At 35.3% G+C, this 26,847-nt stretch overlaps 1 long non-coding RNA gene across 1 annotated transcript in view; it reads right to left on the bottom strand.

Moving 5' to 3' along the window:
- Positions 1-692: 692 nt before the first annotated feature.
- The window catches only part of LOC123568352 (uncharacterized), a 553,309-nt gene continuing 527,154 nt past the window's right edge, over positions 693-26,847 (bottom strand). The window contains exon 4 of the long non-coding RNA XR_006691610.2: positions 693-820. This is a non-coding gene — a long non-coding RNA (uncharacterized lncRNA). The remainder of the gene's footprint in view (positions 821-26,847) is intronic.

Here is a 26,847-nt window from a genome sequence, read left to right as displayed (position 1 = left end):
CAATCCTTCAGTTTTCAACAGGTAACTTACTCCAGATTTCCAGAGTGGCTTGTGATTCTGCATCTGAAGTATCTCACATTCAAATTACTCACAGACTATACCGTGTTCTCTACCATGTAGAAAATGGGTATTGCTGGATGACTCCCAATGATAAATAGTATCTGGAGATTCTAACTGCAAGTCTTTGGCCAGTCTTTCTTTTCAATCCCAGCCTTTGCCGTACTCAATTTCTTCCTATAAGACTATAGAAGGCTCTGTGACACAATCGGCTTTTAGCTTATTGTCATTCCACACTGCAGTCACTCGGATAATAACTTTGCTTCCTAAATCAGTTTACCGCTCTTCTACCTCCCTTTTAGTCTTCAAATTTGGTTGAAATATCAGATCCACTGTGGCCTTTCCTCCAGTTCTCTTTGTCCTTGGGAATATAAACTCTTTTATTTTATTATTAAATTGAAAAGATGTAAATACATGAGGTCAACCTCCAATAATTAATTTAATTTCTAATTAAGTTTTTAGGGAGATAGCAGAGTATCATACATGCCTGAGCTGTTGATTTTCAGCCTTATTTATTCCTGAAATTGGTGTTTTAATGCTCTAGAGAGCTAAGCTAATCAGGCTACAAATATAAAAGAAAATGATTTCTACTCTTAAGCCTGGACTGAAGCTAGACCTATGCAATAGTCCGTGCTTTCTTCCCTGGGAAACCATGTTCTCTTTCACTTAGTCTCGTCATGTGAGGACTGTATTCCAACAAAGAAAGCAAATGCAGCTTGTTTTTAATCAGTTCAGGTACCATAAAGAGGAGAGGAGAAAGATTCTAAGGAGGAGGATGAAGAAAACAGGTGTTCAGAAGGAAAAATTTTCATACATAGCTCAGCTTTAACCCTAAAATATGACACCACACTTTCCCCAATATTTGTCTATCTTTATATTAAATGTATAATGTTAAACACCCTGTTTGTATATAGAATTGTAAATTTCACTTAAGCCTCATAGTATAAGGATATTTCTATGAAGTCAAAAATAGCAATGAAATTATTTAGCTCTTATAATAAATTAATTACAAAAATGTATACAAGCATCAAAAATGCTTAAGATTTTTTGTTGGTGACAGACAGCAAACTGCTGAAGAGTACTTATAGAATGACCTCATTTCTGAAAAGTAAATGATATATTCAATAGAAGATAGCATACCAACAGAAACTAACTGTAAATTAGTATGTTTAACTGTTTATAAACTATTCCTTTGAAGAATGGGAATACAGTAAACTTTCTGAGTTTTATGCTTCTATAATGTTTTCATTTTCTTACAGTATATCCATATAACTAGTTTAAGGATAAAAATGTCATATTAATATATGTCATTTGTCTAACATAATGCCAGGGTTCAAAGGGATTATAAAGAACAATAAGGTGCTGACCCCAATATCATGTAACTTGCATTATCAAGACATGTGGTCACGAACTGCACAATTATAGAAAAAAGTATATGAATAATTGTTAAAATTAGTGGTTTTATTTTAGTTCAATGAGACAAAGTTCAGAGTAGAATGGAAGAGGAAAATGATTTACCTCAAGATGCATATTAACAGTGAAATTCTCTTTGGATAAGCCAACTAGAATTGTAGAGTATATTAGAGGCAGAGGTTATTTGGGCAACATGGACTCAAATACTTAGAGAGAAGTTGATGCTAACAAATTATTTTAAACCCCCGATTCTTAATCTGAAAATATTCAGTTTTATGAATGAAGTAGTGTAGGCATCATGCCCAGTTGTGATTTACACAGAAAAAAGATACATAAGGAGAGGAAAACTAACGCTTGCCCAAGAAAATATGGAGGGCATCTGAGGACATTTTTCCCACCCTATATTGCTTGCCCCCACTACCACCATGCTGCTTGGGATAGAGTTTAGCCCCTATATGTATTTATTTTTTTTAAGATACTGATAAAGCATCTGTAAAATGAAAATAAATTTACTGTGCATTGTATGAGTTATATTTTAATTGTCTAAAAAGTCAATTTTTCAGGTTTATGATCTAAGAGTAATTATGATTTGGGGAGCTTAGTGTCTTTTCAATTTATGGCTATGCAATATCTCAGCATGAGTCTTCTAACTTTTGATCCAATATTTATGTCCTAGCTTCCAGTGTCATAATTGTTGTTCAGTTAACAGATAAGAGAGACAAGGTTAGAGAGTGTACCAAACCATAATCAAGCAACCAAGTCGAGTAGTAGAACTCAACCTTGGCAGCTCATTGAAGGGCATCTCACCGGGACAATTTCATGCTCTACAAGCCCTTTTGGAAGACAGTAAAGTGTAATTTCAAAAACACCACAGGTGATTCCAATGTGCAGCCAATGTTGAGTACTGCTAAACTTAGGTGAACGCAGGTCACCAAGAAAAAGGTGAAGCTGAGTATAAAGAGTAGGATTTCTCACTGAAGTAGAACTTGGAAATCCACATGGGAAATTTAAATACAAAGAATAATAAACAGATTTTCAAAGAGATTAAATTAACAGATAAAATATTTTTAAGAACCTGTATCAAGAATTTTGATTATATATATATATATTTAAAAATATATATATTTTTATTTTTTATTTGGTAAAGATAGGGGTTTTTCCATGTTGCCCAGGGTAGTGTTGAATTCTTGGACTTCAGAGATCTGTTCACCTTGGGCTCCCAAAGTGCTGGGATTGAAGACATGGTCCATTAAGCCTAGCCTATTGAATTTTAAAATTTAATACACAGAGTAAAAGTTTGCGGGTAACTACTAAGAACCAATTTAATCTTCTGGAATTTCTTGTGGAAGAAATACCTTAATATTCTTAGCAAAACCAAAAAGATATGAAAAAATGATCAAAAGATAGCAATTTGATGTACATTTACATGAGATGTAACACGGAGCACATAGGCTTTCCATAAAACAGAAAATTAGAGAGAAAGATTGGCTCAATTAGTAGAGAAAAGTGTTCGTTATGTAAATAAGTAATTGAGTCTGCAGACTGGAGGACTTCTGTAAGGCCTGGGAAAGACTAAAAGAAAACCAAATTCAATATCAATATTGAATAACAAAATTAAAATTCAATATTAATATTAATAATTTTCAATAGTGAAATTTTTGAATTCTGAGACTAAAGACAATGATCTTATTAGTAGAGGATAAATATCTTAACAGAGAAAGAAAATTTAGCAATAGATGTATCCTTTATAAGAAGACTAAAAGTGAAGAGCAACAAATAAACTATTCAAAGTAGGGTACAGAGACCCAAAAATCTTCTTTCCAGTTACAATAGTTTCACCTCTCAGGAAAAAGGAAAGAATTTGTAGTTATGCAAGAATTCAAAGAGGGTAGCATCCATACAATTAATATAAGAAAAGTTCTCGAAAAAAATGTTCTAACCAACAAATAAAAATTCCCTTTTTTTTTTTTTTTTAAAAAAAGCAGACAATATGATAAGGATAACGAGAATTAATAGTAGACAATTATTATAAAATATGTGTATTATAAAATGTAATGCTGTAAAGAAATTTCAAATATATGTACAGAACTAAAAAGCTAAAAAATATATCATCTAAAACCAGGAGATGAAAAAAATCAAGAGAAGGATGGAGAATATGAATACTCGAATACTCTAAAGCAGAGTTGGTAAATGTTTTTCTGTAAAGGGCAGGACAGCAAATATTTTGGCTTTGTGGCCATGTGGCTTTTGTCACAACTGCTTATCTCTGATGTAGTGATACATAGCTGACAAAGACAGGCACAGACTATATATAAGCACATAGTGAAGACTGTACTACAATAAATATTTACAAAATCAGGCAGTGGGGTCGGGCACGGTGGCTCAAGCCTGTAATCCTAGCATTTTGGGAGGCCGAGACGGGCGGATCACAAGGTCAGGAGATCGAGACCATCCTGGCTAACACGGTGAAACCCCGTCTCTACTAAAAAAATACAAAAAAAAAAAAAAAAACTAGCCAGGCGTGGTGGCGGGTGCCTGTAGTCCCAGCTACTCGGGAGGCTGAGGCAGGAGAATGGTGTAAACCCCGGAGGCAGAGCTTGCAGTGAGCTGAGATCCCTCCGCTGCACTCCGGCCTGGGAGACAGAGCGAGACTCCGTCTCAAAAAAAAAAAAAAAAAAAAAAAAAAAAAAATCAGGCAGTGGCACAGATTTCACACAAAGGAAGTAATTTGATGACCTCTGTTTTAAAGGATATACTTATTTGAGGGGAAGTAGATAGGCAACAATATAAGTGCATAAATGAACAGAAAGAAAAAAATATGGAAGAACTTGCAGGATGACAGCATGAGGGCCTCTGTGGATATGCTCCCTAGTGAAGCAATCATAACTGGAAAAATTAGTATACATATATAACTTTTGTCATAGGTTTATATCTATGTACAATATACACATATAAAAGTCTTTGGAAATTTTGTCCTAATTTAGACAGGAGATAGGAGATAGAGACAGGAGACCTGGCCTCTTCAATTCCTAGTTGTAAAGACAGGTGATCTAATGATAGAGTTTGAGAGACCAGGCCTCTTCAATTCCTGTATGGTGACCTACGATTCAATCTGTGAGGTGGAGGGCCTATTAGGAGGACACCATCTCACTTTTCTGAGTTTTATTTTTTTCTTTTTGCCCAACAAATTATGCTCCTCACCCTTCTATGTGTCTGTGAGTCTAATCTTTCCTAGTCATGTGACAAGAACCCGGTTTTAGCTGAACTAAGGAGAAAGTCCTGCAATACTAAGGGCGTATATCAAATGAAGAAACATTTGTTCAAGGAAAGCTACTAAATCTCAGAAAGAGGAGTGAGAGTCTGTGGCACTTGAGCCATACCCACGTTTGCCTCCTACCCTCAGGTCAGTGTGACCAAAGCCCCACTCTGAGTGGGTATGGCTAAGAAGATTAGGCTCCTTTCACCCCCCAGTTCCCAGTCAAGGGCTGTGGAATCTCCCTGGAAAGAGCAAGACACTGGCATTTCTTTTTCCCTCAAGCTCCATGTTCCAAGTGAGTGTAGTCAGGATATTGTGAGCTCCCCCCTTCTACCTAAGAATCCTGGGGCACTCATCTCCCTTACCCCAACTCCCCCATAGGGATGTTGCTCCACACCAGGAGAAGCAAGCCCGAAAGACCAGCACTAAAGCCCCTGCCTAGCACCTGGCTGGTAAAGCATCCGTGTCATCCTAGGAAGAGAAAGCTTCTGTCACTGATATTTGTTTGATGATTAAGGATTCTCAAAAGCTTAATTTATAAGCATTTTTTAAAATTTAAAAATAAATTGGAAACAAAATTAAACAAATTTCAGTGTATGTATTCCATATCCTGCTGGTATAAAAAAGAATAGCTAAGGAAATCCTCCAAAAGCTTGGAAAAGAAAAAAAAAAAAAAAAGGTACAACATAGAGGATTAAGAAAACTAGAGTTAGTTCCAAGAGATCCAAAAATTAATTAAATAACAAGAATGATCACAAAAAGAGAAAGTAAACAAATAATTCATGAAAGGAATTAGAATATCCACCTAGTTGCAGCAGATACTAAAGCACAAAAAATGCATATTATGAAGATATTTGTACCAATGAAATTGAAAATGTAAATGGAATAGCAATATCCTAGAAAAATATAACTTACCAATACTGACAAATTAACAAGCGAGGCCTAAAAAACATGAATGAACTTCACAAACATAATTCTGAGCGAAAGAAACCAGAAACAAAAATAATGCATACTGTTTAATTCATTTTTGCATGTTTCAAAAATTCAGCGAAGATAAACTGTGTGTAAAACTCTAAAAGAAAACAAACAGGTTTGTGTTTGTTTGTTTTACCATAATGATCAGGCTAATGGTACCCTTTTAAGAGGTAGGCAGGAATGTCACTTCAAGTGACCATGAGGAAGGTTTCTCTGGTTCTAACAGATTCTTTTGGGGATTTAGGTTTCAAGAATGTTATTATGTTATAATCTGTACAACTTTTTTCCCCAATTTTCACAAGTATGATCAATTTAACATTTATTGCAGCACTATTCACAGTACCAAAACTTGGAACCAACCCAAATGTCCAACAATGATAGACTATATAAAGAAAATGTGGCATATATACGTCATGGAATACTATGCAGCCATGAAAAGGATGAGTTCATGTCCTTTGCAGGGACATGGATGAAGCTGGAAACCATCATTCTCAGCAAACTACCACAAGGACAGAAAACCAAACACCACATGTTTTCACTCATAAGTGGGAGTTGAACAATGAGAATACATGAACACAGAGAGGGGAACAAGGGGAACATCACACACCAGGGTCTATTGGGGCGTGGCGGAGCTGGGGGAGGGATAGCATTAATAGAATTACGTAATGTAAATGATGAGTTGATGGGTGCAGCAAACCAACATGCCACATGTATACCTATGTAACAAATCTGCACATTGTGCACATGTACCCTAGAACTTAAAATATAATAAAAAAAAATTACAGTGGTTATCTTTGTGTGGCAGGATTATAGATGAGCCTTATATTCTTCTTAATTTTCTGAATTATTTATATTTTCTATGAAGAACATGTATTACTTTTATAATCAGTAAAACAAAAAGTTTATTTAAAAAACAAATAAAAACGGTATTAATGCATATGTTACATTCTCACTATAGAGTGAAATGAGGTTAGAAGGAACAAATTTGAAAAGTCTTAGCAGATCTGGTAAGAATAAGAGTCCAAAATTCCTTCCTTCTTTTGATTTAACAAGAGTGAACAACAGAAGTACCTTTTCCAAATATCATTTGCCCATATATGTGTGCGTCTGTTTCTGGAATCTTCGTTCTGTTCTATTGATCTATTTTATGGAACTTGACATGCTACCACACTGTCTGGTTTACTACAGCTTTATAATAACTACTGACATCACATAGTGTGAGTTCTCCAACTGTGTTCTATGTTTTCAAAGTTGTTTTTGTTATTCTAGGTCCATTGTATTTCTATATGGATTTTAGAATTCATCAGTTAAAAAAAAAATCTGCTAAAATTTTGATTTGGATTACACTGAACCTATAGAAAACTTTGGAGAGTCTTACCCATGAACAAAATACCTCTCTGTATTTAGTTAGATATTATTTAATCCCATCAATGTTTTGTAGTTGCCACTGTACAGGTCTTCCATATCTTTTGTCAGATTTATCCCTATTTCACATTTTAATGCTATTTTAAATAGTATTTTTAATGTCAATTTTTATTTTAGTTGTAGAAATACAGTTTTTGTTTGTTTGTTTGTTTGTTTGAGACAGAGTCCTGCTCTGTCACCCAGGCCGGAGTGCAGTGGCGCGATCTTGGCTCACAGCAAGCTCCGCCCTCCCGGGTTCACGCCATTCTCCTGCCTCAGCCTCCCAAGTAGCTGGGACTACAGGCGTGTTGCTCTTCAAAAAAGCAACTTTTGGTATAATGGTTTGTCTCTATTTTGTTGTTGTTGTTGTTTATTTTATATATCCCTAATTTTCTCTCTGATCCTTTTTTTTTTTTTCCTTTTTCTGTTTACTTTGGTTACATTTGTTCTTTTTAAAGTTTCTTAAGGTAGATGCTGATTTGAAACCTTTGTTCTTTTCTAATAGTGGTTTTCAGTGGTATGAATTCCACATTACTACTTTCTGTTGGCAATTCACAAATTTCGGTATGTTGTGACTTTTTTTTAATTCAGTTCAAAAGAATTTCTAATTTCCACTTTTATTTCATCTTTCATTTATGGGTGTGTTAGGTTCCAAATAGTTGCAGATTTTCCTTCAATCTTTCTGTTTTTCATTTCTAATTTTATTCCATTGTTGCCAGGGAACATTATTCATATAATGTGATTCATTCTAAATTTACTGAGAAATTTTCAACGGTCCAGAATATGGTCTTCTGGGTAAATGTTCCACGTGATCTTCAAAAGAATATATACTATCTTATTGTTGAGTGTGGCATCCTATAAATGGCAATTAAGTCATATTTGTTGAGTGTTGTTCAGATCACTTATATTCTTACTGTTTTTTTATTTACTTTTTATATCATTTATCAAGAGAAAAGTATTCAAACTTCCAACTATAAGTGTGGATTTATCTATTTATCTTTGAGTTCCGTAAGCTCTGTATTTTGAATCTCATTTATTTGGTATATAAATATTTAGGATTAGTATGTCCTCTTGAATTGATTCTTTAGTATTATGAAACAAAGTTCTTTGTCTTCAGTAATATTCTTTGCTATGAAATTTACTTTGATATTAATGTAGTCATTACAGATTTTTAAAAATTTGTGTTAGCGTGGTTTCTGTATATTTAATGTGTGTTCGTTTTAGGCAGCATAAAGTGGGATTTTGCTTTTTTTAGCAAATGCAATCTCATATTCTGTTTCTATTTAAGGTAGTCAGATTACTTACATTTAATGTGATGATCAATATCCTTATGTTTAAGTTAATAAACTTCCCATTTTCCTGTTTGTTCTGCATTTTTCCCATCTTACTTTGTTCCTCTATCCTCTTCATCTGCCTTCTTTTAAATAAATTTCTTTCTGGGATTCCATTTCATTTCCTGTGTTAGCTGTGACTCTTTTTTTGTTATTTTAGTGCATGTTTTGTGGTTTATACTAAACACCTGTCACTTTTTAGAGTCTACCTTCAAGTGATATTACATCACTTCACATATAGTGTAAGAACCTCACAATAATATACTCCCATTTTGTTCTCCTGTCCTTTGTGCTACTGTTGTCATATATTTTATTTTTATGGGTATAAACTCCCTACGGCATTGTCATTAATTTTGTTTAAAGGATCACTTAACTTTAAGATATTTAAATCATAAAAAAAAATCTTGTATATTTACTTATGTAGCCACCACTTCCAGCACGCTTTATTTCTTTGTGTAGATCAATATTTTTATCTAGTGTCATTTTCCTTCTGTTTTAAGGACTTCCTTTAACATTTCATGTAGTACAGTTCTGTGGTTGATAAATACTTGTATTCCTGGAGATGGTATTGTATTCCTGTTTTGGGGATTTTTTTCTGATATGCAGTAATGTTACTTGAACACAGTGTCATCCTTCTGGGTTTTACTTTTAAAATTTGTCAGGACCTGAGCAAGTACTCAATTTGAGTCTGATTATTCTCCTCATTTCCCACTACTAAGGCACAATCAGTCTGCACTCTACACAATTTCCTGTGAATCACGAAGTTTCTCACTTTATGGTGGGAAGAGGCACTATTCTTGGACCTGTGTGAGTACGGAGCACTGTTACCTCTCATCTTTTCAGATAGGCTCTTTCTCCAGCCTTGGCTAATTTTCTCACATAATTGCACTGATCAGTTGTCAGCTAAATACTCAAAGCGGAACCTCTGCAGATTTCTGGAATTCTCTCTCTGTGCAGCAGTATTTTATCCAGTCCTCTATCCCATGAATTTTTGCCACCTAAGTTTCTTGGGCTCTCAGATCTAGCTCTTCAATTTCAGGGGTCCACCAGTGTCCTGCTGGGTACCCCAATCCTCAGCCTAGAAAGGTTCACCAGCTGCATTTATCATTGGCTCACCTTATTTGTTTTCCGTCTCTCAGAAATCAGCGCTCTTTGTGGCCTAAATTCCAGTGTCTTAAAAGCCATTGTTTTATAAATTTCATCTGTTTTCCATCATTTCAGGATAAATCTATCCATGTTATTCCATCTTGACAGAAAGTAGAATTCCCAAGGGTCATAATTACCCAAAGTAGGTAGTTTAAATGATAATCGAATGATTTGAAAGGCATAATCATTCAGCTAAATCTAAGGTACACTTATATTTAAAACTTCTTTATAGAAGTAGGTAAATATGAGCCTATAATTTAAAAATAACTTTATGATTTGGATGATGACTTTCAAACCATCTAAAACAAAGTAGATTCCTGATCCTGATGTTTTTATTGTTTTATGTGAAATATTTGTATGATACAAGTCAGTCTACGACTCAAAAGCACTAGCAAACCAATTCGATATTCGTTAAATCCATAAAGATTAAATTTGTAGATTACTAATTTTCTCTAATATGATTCAAAAAGATTGACATTGTGTTAATTGGTGAATGTTTCACAGGGTTGGAGAATTTTAGAACCTGTTTTTTAGCTTCAAATCAAAACCAAAACTTTACATTGAGGAAGCCATTCTAGAAAGTAAGAATAACCTGACACTGTGTGCATGTGTGTTTTATCCATTTTTAAGTATTTAATAATTCCTTATATTTTATATGCCTTTACAATATAAATGTTTTCTTCAGTAAAATTTAAAGACCACAAGAACTTTGTTTTTTTCAAAAGTCTCTCAAAAGGTTACTACAGGAGCCTACTACATAGAACCTAAAATTTTTAACTATGAATATGTGAGATTGAAGGGAAAGGAAATAAGTTTAAATGTCCTTCAGTGAATGCTCTAGCCATGAAATTATGACTGAAGTGATCATTTCATATTAAAAATATTTTAACAAGAAGCTTTATCACAAAAGTTAAACTCACTCACCAATAAAGATAATTTTGAAGTAAAAAAAAAATGACAACTAAAAATTTACCAAAGTACGTGACTCAAATGGAAAATGTGAACAGCAAAAGCATATCATCAAAAGCAAAATACACTGCTATAGATTCTAGAGTTTCCTCTTGCCATGCTTGTGATGTATTTATATATCATAGGATGAATATTAAAATGGTAAATTGCCATGAGCTGTTTTAGTACAGTTCAGCCTTAGAGGCTCTAAGAAGGACCTAATTTTGATTCCATCTCTAAGTAAATGCAGATGTCTACATTTCCTATGATCTTATTCTGTTTTATGTTTATGGAATTGGAGATTCATCTTCCATTAAGTACAAAGCAAATTGCTATTTAATATTAAAATACCTAAGGTACCTAGACAGGTTTTGTTGTTCTGGTGGTGGCGGTGTTGTAATGTTGAAAAATTTATAGGACAGGAAAATTTTTTTAAATTTAAAATTAGAGGAAAATTTACCTCATGAAAATATAGTTAAATGAACTTGAATCATGTTTAAGTCAGCAACCTTCATTCATCACTTTATTCTAGTCATCATTTGATGGGCTAACAAATATTAGGCTCTCAAAAAAAATTTCTCTAATTGAATTTGAATCAATTTGAGGACATCAGAAGAACTGGAACAAAAAGAAAGAGTAAAATACAAATAAACTGAAAAAGAAAATGTTCTTCCAAAAGTGTCAATTTATTTGCAAAATACCTCACATTTCTTTTTCTTTCTGTTTTTAGACATGGGATCTTGCTCTGTTGCCCAGGTTGGAGTACAGTGGTGTGATCATGGCTCACTGCAGCCTTGAACTCCTGGTCTCAGGTGATTCTCCCACTTCAGTTTCCTTGGTAGCTGGGGCTAAAGGTGTGTACCACCATGCCTGGCTAGTTTTTTAAATTTTCTGTAGAGACAAGGTTTTGCTGCATTGCCCAGGCCGATCTCAAACTCCTGGCCTCAAGAAATTGTCCCACCTTGGCCTCCCAAAATGTTAACATTACAGGCATGTGATTTTCCTAATTTGTCAATTGAATTTTAGCTTTATTACTTGTGTCCCTTTAATATCTTTATTAAATATTAATTTAATAAAGTTGTTAAGTTTATGAATTAACATAATTTTAAAATATGTTATTGGTGATACAAATTTACTGAAGAAAATTTAGAATTAGTAAATAATAGTATAATGGAAAACAATGACCACAAGTACAAGCCCAGGCCCAGATGGCTGCACTGGTACATTTTAGCAAATATTAAGTTGGTAATAATCCCCCTCTTTCATTTGTAATTTGAATACATTTTCTACTCATTTGCTACAAATTTGGAAAGTTTGTTATAAAAAAGAGTATACTCAGCTTCTTTCTGGATTAATACTTTCTCAATTTTCAATGTGAGTTAATGAAATACTGTTTAACTGTTGACTAATTGATAACAATTTGCGAATAACATTTGTGTAATTATGCACCATATGATAATCATTTTTATATCATAATATTATTCCTATTGATTTCTAAGTTAAAATTGTTTTAAACTTTCAAACTATGGATGCACATTATGATCTACTGATATGATATAGAAGCATAAGGGAAACTGACCAGAAATAGATTAAACAAAAGATCTCTGAAACTATTTAGTCATCTATTTCTCTGGTCATTTTTTAATGCACACATAGATCTTTGTAGGAAGGACATAGTACTATATCATAAGCTGTATTATCATCAGAGAAGCTTTCTAAAGTCAACAAATTATTTTTAGCATCATACTTTATAGAAACTACATTTGCAATGCACTATAATTTATTTCATCAATCTCATCACTAAGCATTTATAGTGGTTTAAAAATTTCTTTGAAGAACATCTGATAAACATTTATCTGTGGAATTTTATCATAAAAATAAATGTCTGAAGATGGAATTGCTGCATCAAGTATATTTATATTTGATACATATTGACACATTACCTTTCAGAAAAATGGAAGTTACATTTTTTTCTTAGCGCTCAAAACTCAGAAACAGAAACTATTTTTCTACTACAATTTTGAAGTTAACCCCAACTTTTTTTTTCTGACGGTGACCCACTGTTTCTCTTTTAATTACTAAACCCCAATAGGATGATTACTATGGTTTGGATGTTGCCTCCCAAATTCATATTGAAACTTAACTCCCAATGCGGCAGTGTTGAGAGGTGGGATCTTTAAGAGGTGATCATGAAAACTCTGAATGGATTATTCCATTTGTGGATTAATGGATTAGTGAGTTAATAAATTAAAAAGTTATCATGAGAGGGGAACTGATAGCTTGAAAGGATGGGAAAGAGAGCCCTGAGCTAGCATGTTAGCACGCTCAGCCCCTTGCCATGTGATGCCCTGCACCTGCTTGGAACCCCTTGAGTCTCCACTAGCAAAAAGTCTCTCAGCAGGGGTAGCCCCTCAACCTTGGACTTTGAGCCTCAAAACTGTAAAAATACATTTATTTTCTACAGAAATTACCATTTCAGATATTCTATTATAAGCAACAAAAATTTGATTAATACAATGATCCTTTTATAATGTTTTTACTATTCCTTCCCTCATCTTCCTATTTATGCCTCTCGGTAGGCCTTTAGAATGCTTTCAGTTTTGCTTTTGACCTCTGACAACATATGGTTTTGTTGGTGTTTCCTTATGGAATTCAATAGATGTTTTCACTATTTCATGCATTATTTTTGGTGGGTTTACTGATTCCACTACTTCCTCTTCAGTTTTTTTCTGTATTAATGTCACATTCTTGTTCTTTTTTAAAAAGATTAATTTTTAAAGTATTTCTTTAGATATTTTATGTGGATGACAGCATTTTTTAAATTCTTGCATGTCTCCAAATACCTATGTATATCTAGCTTTGTGTCCATGGTCACAAGACTCTTTTCTCACGTGTCTATAGCATCTATTCCATAGTTTTTCAATATCTTATTTTGCAGATAAGTCTAAAGCAGCAGATGCTTTACCTATGGAAATTATGAATCTTCCTTTCAAGAGGCATGCAACACTCTTAATTTTCACAAGACTGAAGGGATTTTACAGACTATACTGAGATACACGTCTTTTCTCATAATTTTTCCTCGCTGTAGTGAGGCAATTCAGGCTGCAGTTTCAGGGCTTTTTATAGCTCAGTGAGCATTTCTTTGCTTTTGTAAAATCTCATCTATTCTATTATCTTCCTTCATATTTATTATTATATATGTGCTAAGTCCCCTGGATGTCACTTCCAATCTCTGATCTTTCCTCACACTTTCATATTTTTTGTTCTGTACTTTTAGCTATTTTTTGCATTTAAGCTTTTAGGCAACTAAATCTAGTCTCACCAGTGATTTGCCCTCGAATAGTTTGTAGATTCCGTTTGTTAGATCCCATAAAACACTGGTTGTGTTACTGGGAATGTCCTTCAATAATGTAACTTTAAAAAATTCAAGTTGCTTTTTATCTTTTCTTTGTTTTATGTGCCTTGCTGATTCTGGATGGCATTACTCTTTCCAGATGCAGGTTTAGTTTTTTCAGAGAAGTTTGGAAATATAGGAAAAACATGAGAAATTTTTCATTTCTCACTAGGGGTTTCAGAAGGAGAAAAAAATAAAGTGGCAAAAGACAATATTCAACATAATGATGCTTATACATTCTTAGTGATAATCAAAAGAAGGTTTCTTAGTGGTGGTATGACTGTAACGGAACACAGAACACATACACACACACATATGGACACACAGAGTGGACAATTACACACATATGGCTAAAAATTATTGAAAGCAGCTGGAAAGATACACGTACACACAAATTCCACAGGAGAAAGAAGACAATTAGCTTGAAGGATAATTTCTCAATAGACACAAGAGAAACCCAAAACAGATAGACTACATCCAAATTGAGGAAAATAAATGATACTCAATCTCAAAATCTATATCTAGAAATAATAAAAAATTCAGTTGAATAAAGACATTTGTAGATAAATTAAAAAAAAAAACAGAATTTCCCATCAATGAGTCTCTCCTAAAATAATTTCCAAAAAACAGACTCTGGAAAGCAAAAAATTATCCCAGAAGAAAAGCCCAAGACGAATAGGGATATACTGAATGAAGAAGTTGAGAAACATGTTGGTAAATTTAAATAAACATTAATTTTATAAGATAATAATAATTATGTCTAGCTTGTTTGAGAGACAAAAATAAAATAAAACTAAAGTATTCTGATTACTCATTTAGCCTAAAGAATTCGGGTTTATCTTAAAGTGCTGTACTGTTATGATACAATTGGGGACAAGAATAAAGTTATTGAATTAATCATTGCATTAAAACATTTGATGTGCTTTTGTAAGTGTCTGCTGTTGAAACTTGGGAAAGAAAACTGAATACAGAATTAAAACAAAGATACATAATTAATATTTGGGTAGTTTAAAAAAAAAGCAAAACAAAACGAATTCTGCTTTCACCAATGGAAACAAAATTGGCTTGAAAATTATTTCTGCAAGCAAATTTTATTATTGAAAATCTCCTTTTTTAACTTTTAAGTTCAGGGTACGTGTGCAGGTTTGTTATTTAGGTAAACTTTTGTCTTGGGTGTTTGTTGTACAGATTATTTCATCACCCAAGTATTAAGCCTAGTATCCATTAGTTATTTTTCCTGATCTTCTCCCTCTTCCCACCCTGCAATGTGTGTTGTTTCTCTCTATGTGTCCATCTGTTCTCATCATTTAGTTCCTACATATAAGTGAGAACATATGAAAAACCACCTTTTTTTGACCCTACAAAATCATTTAGATATATTTAAATAACATAGTTTTGACATAAGGTACCATATTATTAATAAATATATGTTTATTAAATAATTCTCCAGCTTTGCTTAGTTTAGTTTGGTTTGGTTTTTCTTCTCCAGCAGACATCTCTTTTCAGCTAACAGTGATGTCATGTGCACAACATAAAAATACCCAGAGATAGAGCATATACTTAATAAGAATATCTGCTTCCTTATTTGTATTGCTTCTTAATTTTCACTGGATACCACTTTCCATTTCATTGAAGCAGAATCAATTTTCCCATGTAATTTCAATATGAAAATATGTTTTATTGATTTTGTTTTGTTTTGTTTTGAGACAAAGTCTCGTTCTGTTGCCTAGACAGGAGTGCAGTGGCGTGAACTTGGCTCACTGCAACCTCTGCCTCCTGGTTTCAAGCAATTCTCCTATCTCAGCCTCCGGAGTAGCTGAGACTACAGGCGCCTGCCACCATGTCTGGCTAATTTTTTTTTTTTTTGTATTTTTAGTAGAGGCCACCCACCTTGGCCTCCCAAAGTGCTGGTAACCACTGCGCCTGGCCATTTTATTAAATTTTTGAAATTCTAACTTACACACACTTAGAAAATCTTTCTCCTATACAGTGAAGAAAATTAATCTATATTTTAAAAATTCCACGTAGAAAATACATTTATCTGGTTTATACAGATGAGTTCTACAGTACACCCAAGGAAATTATCATTCTAATCTTACATAAACTTTATCAGATATTAGAGGAAATAAAACATACCCACATCATTTTATAAGTCTAGTATAATTGAGATATCACAACTGGGCAAGGAGAGTTTAAGAAAATAAAAATACACCATTCTTTTTGTTTCGGACAATTTAAAACTCTAAAGCACTATATAGTATTAGGAAACTGTATACAATATGCTAAGACATAAAATTAGTATATACAATTAGATTTTACATATATATATACGTAAATATAAGTATATATAGTGTGTATGAAAATGTGTAATATCTATCATGAAACATATTAATATGATGTATACACACATGCGCATATATGTTTGAATGGTTTGAATACATACATGCACATTACATGCATATTATATGACATGACAGACTATATTCTAGAAATGCAAGGGTGGTTTATTATTGGAACACTGCTGAATGTAAATAAAAATTAAAAATATTTAAGATAAAACGAATCGATCATCAAAGACAATGCAGAAAGAAGTATTGGATCAAATTAAAAAATCTATTCATGCTGTGTATTATCAACATAGGCTCAGAGATGTTTTTCCTTGTTTTAATAAAATGTATCAGTCAAAAACCCACAACAAGCATCATGCTTAATATAGATACATTAGACATAATATCTTTGTAATAAAACCTACAATACTTTGTAATAAAACCTAGTATTAAAATATCTGTGTAATAGACACAGACATTTAATGTCGTATAATAGACAGATATTTAAATACTGTATAACTTTTAATACTATACTGGCAATCCTTGCAGAGTATACAATTAAAGAAAAGAAAATACTGCAGTGGAAGAAGAAATATTCATACACATATTTATTCATATATAGTCCGCCAAAGTATTTACTTATTATTTCTTAAATCTTTTATATTGCATAGTTTTTAAATACACAGAAAAAAAGTTGAAAACAAGAAAGAGTTAATTTTAGTCTTCCTGATGTAAATAAATTTAATTTTTCTCAAGTAGTTTAGAAATAGCTACTTATGTTTTTCATAGTTTAAAAAATATATTAATATTTTATATAATTATTCACTAGGAACATGCTATTATTTTTTATTTTCCCTTTTCTTTGTAACTTAATTATATTGAAATAATTTTACTCTTGCTAGAAAGGATTAATTGTCCTCAGTTTTCTAAGTCATTGTTTGTTATTTTTACATAATTTACCCTAATAATAAAGGTATAAAAATCACACTTTATTTTTTATTAATTTCACTACACTCTGTAGAAACATGTTTATTTATTCATCCAAAAATAGTCTGCTGTTTTTTAACCAAGCAATAGGTTAGGTATTAAAATTTCCGTGGTGAATAAAATAGTAAGTCTCCATTTTCATAGAACCTTTAGGAGTAACAAAAATTATGGAAAAACATCAGGCAGGGCGCAGTGACTCACATCTGTTATCTCAGCACTTTAGGAGGCCAAGGCTGGTGGATCACCTGAGGCCAGGAGTTCAAGACCAGCCTGGCCAACATGGTGAAATGCTATCTCTACTAAAAATACAAAAATTACCCAGGCATGGTGGCGGGCGCCTGTAATCCCAGCTACTCAGGAGGTTGAGGCAGGAGAATCACTTGAGCCCAGGAGACAGAGGTTGCAGTGAGCTGAGATCGCACCATTGCTTTCCAGCCTGGGTGACAAGAGTGAAATTCCATCTTAAAAAAAAAAAAAAAAAGGAAAAAATCAGTCAAAAGTATTTTGACAGGTGTTAAGGAAAACTTAATCAGAAGTTAGATTGAAGAGCATATAAAATGAGACCTGACCTTGTTTAGAAGCCTAAGAATTGTTTCACCAAGAATATACTATTTGAACTAAGACTTTGTTTTAATAATTATCCTATAACTAGATAAAGGAGATCGAGGATAGCAGTTCTAGACAGATGTGGAATCATATGAGGGTTCTAAAGGCAGCCATAGGCTGTCTGGAATGGCCATTGCCTCTGTGCTGGATACAGTGAAGTGAAGCGAGTGCACACACAGTGTGTGGCATGTCTGACTGTGTGCAGTGTGCACATGTTTGCTCACACATCCCTTGCCATTCCACACCTGATTCTCCCTTGTCAGGCATGGGATCCAGGCTGGTAGCATGAGCTGAGCACAGCCTGCCAGGCTGAGGGGGTGAAATGAGTCCAGTGGGCCTGAGCAGAACTCAGGCAAAGATGCCACCAGCCACAAAGATTTTGGCCAGAAAAGCAACCCAAGGATCCCATAACAGTTGTACATGATGTATGTACTGTGGGACTTTTATAGAAACCGATGAATACAGGCTTGAAGAGGACACATAAATATAAGAACATGAAGAAGAAATTGAGAAGACTGGGCTGTGTGCATGTCAGTCATACATACAGTTACTGACATGTTCAATGTGAGGTATCTTTCAGATATTCAAAAAAGACATATTAGGTAGACAGTTACACCTATTATAGCAATGCATGACTTAAAATTATAATACTGGACACATCATCTTATAAATGCTACCTGAGTTAATTGGATGAGATTCTGTAGAGAAAATGGACACTATAAGAAATAATAGTGTCCAGGATTGAGTTATAATGATCTCTAATATTTAATGATAAATTAAAGAGGAGGAGCTGACGACTGAACCTGAGAAGAAACCAATAAACTTGTAATATCAGAAGAACAAACCCAGGTGGTGCTAAAGAAATCATAGTTCATCAAAAAGGAGGGACCAGGGGACTTGCCTTGTTAAAGATGGACTGCCTTATCAAATATGACAAGTATTAAAATATGTTTAGATTTCAATGATGACCAAATATGTAAATAAGACACTGGAATTTATTCATCAAATTCCTGATAATATTAAATGTTACATGAGCAATTGGATGTTAAAGCATAACTTTTTGGCCGGGCGTGGTGGCTCACGCCTGTAATCCCAGGTCTTTGGGAGGCTGAGGCAGGCAGATCACCAGGTCAGAAGATGGAGACCATCCTGGTTAATATGGTGAAACCCTGTCTCTACTAAAAATAAAAAAAATTAGCCAGGCTTGGTGGCAGGCGCCTGTAGTCCCAACTATTTGGGAGGCTGAGGCAGGAGAATGGCATGAACCCGGGAGACACAGCTTGTAGTGAGCTGAGATCACGCCACTGCACTCTAGCCTGGGCAACAGAACGATGCTCCGTCTCAAAAAAAAAAGAAAAAAAAAAGCGCAACTTTTCCCATTTCTTTTCTGGTATATAAGTCTTGCCATCCACAGCAGCCCAGGTAGTGTCATTCGCAGACTCTAAAGTTTTGCTGTGCACAGATTTCACTACCTTTCAAAGGCTCAGCCCTTTGCCTGGGTCACTAAAGCAGTAAGTGCCACACTCCAAGGTGATAGAGAAGTCAGGATGTAAAATGTATAAAGGATGTAATTGATCTAGTTTCAAAGCTCTTAAATTTTACTGTCAAAAACTATAGTGAATTGGAAGTTGTTGGCAAGTAAAGAGAATATTTTAATATTGTCAAAGTTGTTGATGTTTCCCCCTTATCCCAAGTGCAAAAAGTGATGCTGTAATGAGAGCTCCTCCAACTTGGAGACGTTTTAAATGATCTCTTCAGATTAGAGAGAATAAGAGACTGTGTGTTTCACATGGTCTAGAGTCTAGAAAGTAAGAGTTGGTCAGCCTGACTTAACTATGGGGCCAGGGAGAGGTGGGTGTGTGGGGATTGGTCTGATCTCCCAAAGTATCTCAGAAAAAAAGTGAGTGATTCCCATGGACCAGATATGAGCCACAATAGTCTGGGGTTCAGGGTATGGTCATCACCTAGAATGGGGGCTATACCTCACCAGAATGAAAGTCAACCTCTGATGCCAAAAGGCTTAGAAAACAGAGCTAATCAACAAAACTGTGGACTCAGTATTCTTTTCCACACTTCACAGGAACTTCACATTTGAGATCTCCAGCTAACAGGTTAGATTTCTATTTCTTTCCTACAGAAAAATTAAATAGATTAAATACCTCTCATACCCAAAGAACTTAATGTTACCTCATGAGAATATTAGTCAAGTAAGAAATTTTCTGCCCACTTTCTCACTTGCTCTCTATTTAGCATAGCTGGATGGCCTGGAAATCATGAGTCAGCTGGGTAGGAGATGGACACATTCTTTTGTTCTACAAAAGACCAACCTGCTTCCAGTCCAAGCAAACAAGGATGGCAACTACAACTTTAAGTAAAATCTAAAGGCCTTATAATTATATTAGATTTGACATATTATTTATTAATTGAGATTGCAATTTTATTTGACTGTGATCCAAATATCACGGAGCTTACCCTCATTTTCATCGATCAGTAGCAAAAAAATCACACACAAAACAAAAGTAAAAGGATAATTATAGTACAATATAAAACCTTTTCTGATTACAGCCTGTATTAGTCCATTTTCACACTGCTGATAAAGACATACCCGAAACTGGGCAATTTACAAAAGAAGGAGGCTTAAGGGACTTATAGTTGTAGATACCTGGGGAGGCCCCACAATCATGGCAGAAGGTAAAAGGCACGTCTCACATGGTGGCAGACAAGAGAAGAAAGCTTGTGCAGGGAAACTCTCATTTTTAAAAATATCAGATCTTGTGCGACTAATTCACTATCATGAAAACAGAACAGAAAAGACCCACCCCACGATTCAATTAACTCCCACTGGGTTCCTCCCATGACATATGAGAATTATGGAAGGTACAATTCAAGATGAAATTTGGGTGGGGGCACAGCCAAACCATCTCATTCTACCTCTGGCCCCTCACAAATATCATGTCCTCACATTTCAAAACCATTAATGTCTTCCCAACAGTCTTCTAAAGTTTTAACTTATTTCAGCATTAACTCAAAAGTCCACAGTCCAAAGTCACATCTGAGACAAGGCAAATCTCTTCCACCTCTGAGCCTGGAAAATCAAAAGCAAGTTAGTTACTTCCTAGATACAATGGGGGTATAGGTATTGGGTAAATACAGCCGTTTCCAAAACAAAAGGACTATGGACCCAGTGGAGGTCCAATATCCAGCAGGGCAGGCAAATTTGAAAGCTCCAAAATAATCTGCTGGCAGTGTTTCTACCATTTTGGGATCATGAGGACGGTGGCCCTCTTCTCATAGCTCCACTAGGTGTTGTCCCAGTAAAGACAATGGGTGGGGGATCCAACCCCACATTTTCCTATTGCATTAGGGTTAGAACTTATTGTATTAACATATATATTCCCTGAAGTTTTCTTATGCGTGATTTTAAAGATGATTTTATAACAGGAATAAAATATAATTGCCAATCTTTCTTTTCTAACTAATATTCAAATAACACCATTTCTTTCACAGTTTAATGTTACTAGCTATTTTTACTCCATTCTCCCATATATTTATTTACTTATATATCTTTTTACTCTAAATATATATAGAATACTACTACTATTCAATATAATTTCATAGCAGTGTAATTGCTGAGTCAAAATTATGAGCGTTTTGAAATTTACCAATAAATGTCAGCAAACAACTTGTAACAAAGGAGAAGATGTGACCAGAAAGCAACTGTTATTTTAGTTAATGCTTGATCATTTATCTACGGAGCTGTTGTGAAGCGTACGAACATACACTTATATGTATATATTGTCATTCACTGCAAATATTTCAGCCAACAAACAACCAGGTATGTACCACTGGTCCCATAAGATTATAATACCATAGGTTTACTATAGATTTTCTATGTTTAGATACACAACTACTTACCTTTGTGTTATAAGTGCCTACTTATAACATTCAGTACAGTCATACGCTGTAAAGTTTTATAGCTTAGGAGTATTACAGTAGGTAGCTAATCAGGCATAAGCAGGACAGCAGAGGCCCCCCAAGACACACACATCAGGAATGTCAGGTGACCATCAGGTGATGGTCAGGTGGTTGGTAAACTGTCTACCTGAAATAATAATTGGTCACAGCTGGCCACAGGGAAGGGCAGTCTGCCAGTAGATATTATAGAAAATACCTAAAACTGATGATCAGCAGCATTCCAGTAAGATCTCAGGAGCTGGGTGAGTGGGCTCAAGCATGTGCATTTAGAAACAAAACGGCAGAGTTTAACTGGTATATGAGCTTCCTCTAGAAATGCCACACTGAGAAGGGGAAAACGTCCCAAGTGAGCATGTGTACAACTCCAGTAAACACAGCACACGCTCCCCTCCCAAGTGCTCACAGGCCACTACTCATGCAGATAGCTCACCCCAAGGGAAGAATCATGGGAAGAATGCAAGATCCAAGAAAGACGTCAACGTATAAAATACCAGGTCAAAAAGTCAAACCATGCATTTGATCTCTTAGGTTGTCCATTTAGCCCTCTTCCAAGTGTACTTTACTTCCTTTCACTCTAGCTCTAAAGCTTTTTAATAAGCTTTCATTTCTGCTCTAAAACTTGCCTTGGTGTCTTCTTTTGCTTTATGCCCCTCAGTCGAATTCTTTCTTCTGAGGAGGCAAGAGTTGAGGTTGCTGCAGAGTCATGGATTCACTGTCAGTAACTTGGGCACCTGCCACCAATAACATACCTAGTTTCCGCCTGGCTCAGGTATATTCCCCAGTGGTAAGATACTTCTACACTTCAGCTTCTTTGGCTGGAGGTGTTCAACCTCTGTATGCAGTTTTCTTCTGTCTTTTCACTCTCCTGCTTACTAACCAACATTTAGAACAATTTCTCTTGGGCACAAGTGGCTTGCTCCCACATCCCCTGACTGATCTCTCAGCTCACACTGATGGGTGGCTTGTAGGGGTGGGAAGGAGGTTGGGGTCTACTCCCAGTAGAACTGAGGCACTAATGGGCAGAAGGCTCGTTAGAACAGTAGAACTAAAGCCTAAAACTGTGCTATGTCTGGGGTTTCCTCTGCTTTTTCAATTAAAATCAACTTTCCCAAGAAACTGCGCTGCTTATTTACCTGTCTTCTCTGTGTCTGTTCTATTAGGTTGGTGCAAAAGTAACTGCAGTCTTTGCCATTGAAAGTAATAGGAAAAACCTCAGTTACTTTTGCACCAACATGAGGAAATGGCCTTGGGCACCACCTGGACCAGCTGCCTCATGGGCAAATTGCCCCTTTGCTTTCATTTCACATGACATATGACTTATACACATTCCTTGTTATTTGTGCACCTATCATTTTTACTGCACTTGCAAGCAGCAAAGACATGAGCTCCCTTGAGGATATCCCTAAGATTTATACTTATTTTTATCCTATCAGCTCAGATGATCTCCAACCCTTCCCTGTCTGCTGGCAAATTGGCAGGCCAGTTACTAATTGTAACATTGGTTCTCCCAGCTCCTTATGACTTACCATATGGTATTTATTCTTGTTATGCCCCAAGGCCAAGTTTTTTGGTGGCCTTTAAAGCAGCTTGTCTGCTTGCATAGGGCCTCACTTTGACCCTTTAAGGTCCCACCTACTTCCTTTTCTTTGAGTTAGCACCCCTTTGGGAGGAGGGAAAATTTTTCCTTCGTCACTTGTGAGTTTTTAGCCCAAGCCCTAAGTCCTCTGGACGTTCCTACGTTACATCAAGAGGGTAAATAAACATTGTCTTCTTGAATGCAAGGGCTGCTGTTTTTGTGAGCGCATGAAGGCTTTTCATGAGTATTCCTCTCACTTCCTCTCACTTTCTCCTGTAGCCTCCCTTTCTCTAATTACTTACATCTTCTTAACATGCATCAAAACCTTCAAGGTCATATTGGAAGGGAGTAGGGAAGGAGGTCCAGTCCCTTGTGGCAGTTAGCTGAAAAACAGACTTCTCATCTACTTAAAGAACATGGGAAATCGGAATATGTGAGAAAAAAAATCATTTTGTTGCTAAAATGCTTTAAGTAAGAGTCACTACAAAGTAACAGAGACAAGGATATAGGCCAGCCCAAGGCTGCAGGCACAAGAAACCCATAGGACGGAGATGAAATGTTATGGTAGGTAGCTAGTCAGGCATGAGCAGAGCAGCAGAGACTCCCCACCCGTTGCCACAGCCCACACCAGAATATCAGGCAACTATAAGGTGATGGTCAGATGGTTGTTAACTGTTTCTTTAAAATACTAATTTGTCACAGCCGGCACCAGGGAAGGACAATCTTCCAATAGATAGAAAACACATGACTAGTGATCAGCAACTTTCCAATAAGATCTCAGGAGTTGGGTGAGTGAGCTCAAGCATGCACATTAAAGGGAAAACATGGCAGAGTTTAACTGGTATATGACATTTCTCTAGAAATGCCATGCTGGTAAGAGAAGAATGCCTCAAGAAAGCATGAGTACAACTCCAGTAAACACACTGTGTCTGCCCCTTCCTAAGTGCTAGCAGGCCACTGATCATGGAGACAGCCAACCCATAGAGAAGAATCAGGGAAAAAGTAATGCAAGACCCCAGAAGTATGCCAACGTAGAAAAGCCCAAGTCAAAAGGTCAAACCACGCACTTGATCACTTAAGTTGCCCACTTGGCCCTCTTCCAAGTGTACTTTACTTCCTTTCACTCCTGCTCTAAAGCTTTTTAACAAACTTTCATTCCTGCTTTAAAATGTGTCTCGGTGTCTTCTTCTGTCTTATGCACTTTAGTCAAATTCTTTCTTCTGAGGAGGCAAGAATTGAGGTTGCTGGCGACTGCTCTGGATTCTCCACCGCTAACAAGAGAAATAGAATATACCATGCAGCCTGGGTGTATAGTAGCCTATACCATCTAGGTTTGTGTAAGTACATTCTATGATGTTTGCACAATGAAAACGGATATGATTTGGCTGAGTCCCCACCCAAATCTCATCCTGAATTCCCACATGTTGTGGGAGGGACCCGGTGGGAGGTCACTGAATCATGGGAGCAGGTCTTACTGTTATCATGATAGTGAATGAGTCTCATGAGATCTGATGGTTTTAAAAAGGGGTGATTCCCTGCACACCCTCTCTTCTCCTGTTTGCTGCCATGTTGAGCGGTGCCTTTCACCTTCCATCATGATTGTGAGGCTTCCCCAGGATGTGGGACTGTAAGTCCATTAAACCTCTTCGTTTTGTAAATTGACCAGTTTTGTCTATGTCTTTATCAGAAGCATGAAAACAAATACAACAGCATTGCCTAATAATGCATTTCTCAAAATGTATGTCTTCTGCTTACATTACTAATTTTATTTTATGTTTGTCGTTTTCCAAGTATTTTAGGCAGCACATCATTATATACTAATGCAAAGCTAATTTTCACAGGAAGTTAGTACTGTAATGTAACCATGCATTTACTTTAAATACCAAAAGATAATTTTTGTCATTTAGGTATGTTCTCTGTCTTGAAGGAATAAAGTCTAATCAAGATGCATAAGTGAACCCAGAAATTGATTTAGCAAGAAAAATGTAGAATTAAAATATGTAAAAGGCTTGAAGTCATGTACAACAGTGAATTCACAGTTGGAACTCTTCAAGGCATTGATATTTCCTGCACCCACTTCTCGTAATCTTCTACTGGATTTCCACATGGTCAGCTTTCTCTTTTCCTCCACTCTCTTTCCTCCTTCCCTCTAGTATATATGTATGTCTTCGTGTGAGAGGATGTGTGTGCATGTTTGTGTATACATATGTTCATATGTTTATCATAACTTTACTAAATATAAGCTTTTGAAGTCAGAAATTTTATCATAATTATGAGACATCGTCTTATAAAGGGACATTATCACAATGTCTGGGACATTGACTCTGTATTAAGTTTGCTACTTGTAATTTTTGTATTTGATTGATTGTGTGTGTGTATTTTACAGGGAGATGGATAGAGCCGGAGGGTTTTATTCTTAGGAAATTAATACAGGAACAGAAAGTCAAATAACACATGTTCTCCCTTATAAGTGGCAGCTAAATAGCTAAACGATGACCACATGGACACATAGAGGAGAAGAACACAGCCTGGGGCCTATAGGATGATGGAGGGTGGGAGGAGGGAGAGAATCAGCAAAAGTAACTATGGGTACTAGATCTAATACCTGGGTGATAAAATAATCAGTACAACACACCAGTAATCAGTACAACACATCAGTAAACACAAGTTTACCTAAGTAACAAACCTCCATATGTACCCCTGAACTTAAAATAAAAGTTAAAAAACAAAAACAAAAACAAAACTTGTAACACCTACAGAAATACAGAAGGACAAATGTAGAATACAGTATACAAACAAACAGAATTTCAGATTCCAGTTCCACATCTGATCACCACCAGTTGGAATGCCCAGGATAAATTTACCCATTCTTTGCAACAGAATGTACACATGGCTTAATGAAACGTACTGGACAATATTTTGTGTTAAATACTTTTTGTTTGTTTTGTTTTTTAAATGAACATATTTAAGATTTTGCTAAAACAGTAGATTTTAAATGCTCTTGCCACAAAAATAAAATGCATTAACTATGTGAGCTGATACATACGTTTATTTGCCTGATGGCAGTAACCATTTTGCTATGGATATATATATCAAATAATTTTTGTTTTAAAAAAAGTATTTAATCGTAACGTATTGTATACTTTGCTGAGAGTCAATTTTAAATGTTTTCCCATCCTCCAAAATGGTAACTATGTGAGGTGATGGATATATTAATTAGCTTGATTATGGTAATCATTTCACAATGTATACATACATCAAAAGATCACATTGTATGCCTTAAATATATGTCATTTTCATTTGTCAGTTGTGTCTTGATAGAACTGGGAAAATGAAAAGTAAAAAGATATCACCCTCTAAGTGAAAACAGGGCCGATTTATATGTTTCCAAATTGTTTCATTTTGAAAATTCTATATTTTATATTTAAGTGTCATGGGCAACTGCCCAGCTG

Source organism: Macaca fascicularis, chromosome 13, assembly GCF_037993035.2.
Source record: "Macaca fascicularis isolate 582-1 chromosome 13, T2T-MFA8v1.1".
Classification (NCBI taxonomy): Eukaryota; Metazoa; Chordata; class Mammalia; order Primates; family Cercopithecidae; genus Macaca; species Macaca fascicularis.
Note: the sequence above shows the minus strand (reverse complement) of the source record. Positions and strands in the feature narration are given on the sequence as shown.